Genomic DNA, 2,658 nt, shown 5'->3' on the forward strand with positions numbered 1-2,658 from the left:
TGGAAAACATTCTAAAGCTTGAATATACTCTGTTGATGAGGCTATAGGGAAATGGACATTATAATATATTGCTAGAGGGAATGCAGAATAGTGCCATGTGGGAAGGGAAGTTTTACAATATTCATGAAATCTGCATATACATTTACCCTATAATTCAGTGATTTCACTTCTAGGAACTTACCTAGGTGACATACATCCAACACTGCAAAAATATATATTTAAAAAGTTATTCGCTGTGTCCTGGTCTATAATTTTGAAACATGGAAATGACCTAAATGTCTATATATAGAGAAGACTATTGAATACATTATGATAAATCCATACAATGCAAAAAGAGTAAGATTTCTATGAGGTTATGGGGAGTGATTTGCTAGCTATATAGTCGAGTGGGGGAAAGGATACATGGTAAATAAAAGACTATAAAGTATATGAGATGTGCTGCCTTTTGTGTAGAAAAGATGGAGGAAATTTTATACACACACACGCACACACATTTTTCAAAAATAAAAGGAAAGAGAAACAAAAACAAATTTGTTAGTAGTGTGTGAGGGCAGCAAGTAAGAGAGGATGTCAAGAACAAGGTAAAAGAGATGAAAAGGGTAACTTTTATATTTCTTTTGGTATAGTGTTGATATTTGGAACCATATTTGTGTTTTATATATTCAAAAATATATTTAAATCAATAAGAATAATAGAAAGTATTAAAAATATATATAAACTTTATTAATTCAAAAATTAATACGAGTTTTACTTCAGATGAATAACAACCACACCAAAGTAGGAGAAAAAAACAAGTCCAAATAACATTTGAGAAAGTCAATTTGCCTATATACTCTTAGTCAAAAAACAAAAAGAATTATTAAAAAATGAATTATACTTAGTAAATTTGATGTCAGTGGTGGTAAGGAAGAAGGTTTCTAAAATTGCTTAATCTGTATTGTATAATTAAGCAAGTACATAAATAGAATAAATAAATATACTGATATTTTGGGGAGTCAGGGCTTTCAGTGCGGAAGAAAAGATACAAATAAAGTAATAGGTAAAAGTAATGATTAACCTGTGTGTTGGAATGAAATTCAAACTATCAACATGAGACGGAGAGAGAAAGAAACAGAGAAAGAAGCAGAAATAAAAAGACAGATATATATCCTAGCTCTTTCTGCAAAACAAAAAAAGGTTGGGGGTGGATCTAAAAATGATACTGCAATAGCCATGAGCATATCTGGTACCCAGATCTTGGTTTCTAAATATTATTTCCTATTGAAAAGAATCAAGATTCTTTAGAACGTGACATTCCAAGAGTATCTTTTTGTGGCAAAAAGTAAGAAAGTCCTCAAAAACTATGGAAACATAAAGAGCCAGCTCTAAGGAGGATCCATTGGCCAAATGTGGGATAATTTGAGCATAAAAGTGAAAAGTGATCATAACTAATTATAATCAATTTAATTTTAAAAGATACTGAAGACCATATTGCTATAATAATTACTAAGACAGTGCAAGGGAAACTTCTTTGCAATAAAATGCCAATGAACAAGTGTAGAAGAACTGATATAGTTAGAAAACTAATTATTTTACAAATATCACAGCAACAGTTGATTCAGATAAGAACCACAAATAGATACTAACATCACTGAAAGAAAGCTTGATGGGGAGTAAAATACTACACAGTCTTAGATTATCTCTCCACAGATCAATTATTATTTTGAAAAGGGAAATCATAACTATACATTGGAAAAATTAGTGAACGCCATGTAAAACCAAGCAATCAAAATTAACGTTACAAAATAATGGAGCAAACTGACACTATTTGCCCTTGATGAAATACACTGAGAGGGACGTAACACCACTTGTGTTCTATCACTAACAAAAATGCATAACCTAATCATGAGGGAACAATCAGACAAGCCTCAACTACACTTTTTGCAGAATAACTAGCCTTCATCCTTAAGAAAAAATAATAATAAGCATTGTGACAAAGAGACGAAATCTGAGTCCTGAATCAGATTAAAAGAGGCTGAGGAGCTCTAATCACTGAATGCAATGTGAGCTCCTGAACTGGATCTTGAATTTGGGAAATTAATATATTATTTGTATAATTAATAAATGTGACTATACTAAGCATTAGCACTGTTTCAAAATTAAATTTCCTGAATTTGATCATTTTTACTGTGCTTATGTAAAAGAATTTTGTCATTCCTGAGGACACACGGAAGTTTTTAAAGATGAAGGAGAATGACGTAACAGAATAATAGTGTGTGTGTGTGTGTGTGTGTGGTGTGTGTGTGTGTAGTGATAAAACAATAAAGCAAAAGGGGAAAAATTATAAAGATTGATAATCCAAGGCAAAAGTACACAGTAGTTTAGCGTTTTATACTTTCAAATTAGTCGAGTCTCTGTGCTTATATTCTCCATATTTTCCTTCTGTAATTGTAGATTTGTATGTTTCTCCTTTTAGTTTTGTAAACGTTTTTGAATATATTTTGATGTTAGTAGGTACATATATTTATAGGACAGTTATGTTATTTTGGTGAGCAGTTCATTTTACTGTTAATGCTCCTCCTCATCTCTGGTAATACTCCTTGATTTGAAGCCTCCTATGCCAAATAACCATACCAACTTACTTTTGGTTTTAGTTTCTTTATAGATCTTTTCCCATTT

Source organism: Sapajus apella, unplaced genomic scaffold (genome assembly GCF_009761245.1).
Source record: "Sapajus apella isolate SASKATOON/1434 unplaced genomic scaffold, GSC_monkey_1.0 scaffold45, whole genome shotgun sequence".
Classification (NCBI taxonomy): Eukaryota; Metazoa; Chordata; class Mammalia; order Primates; family Cebidae; genus Sapajus; species Sapajus apella.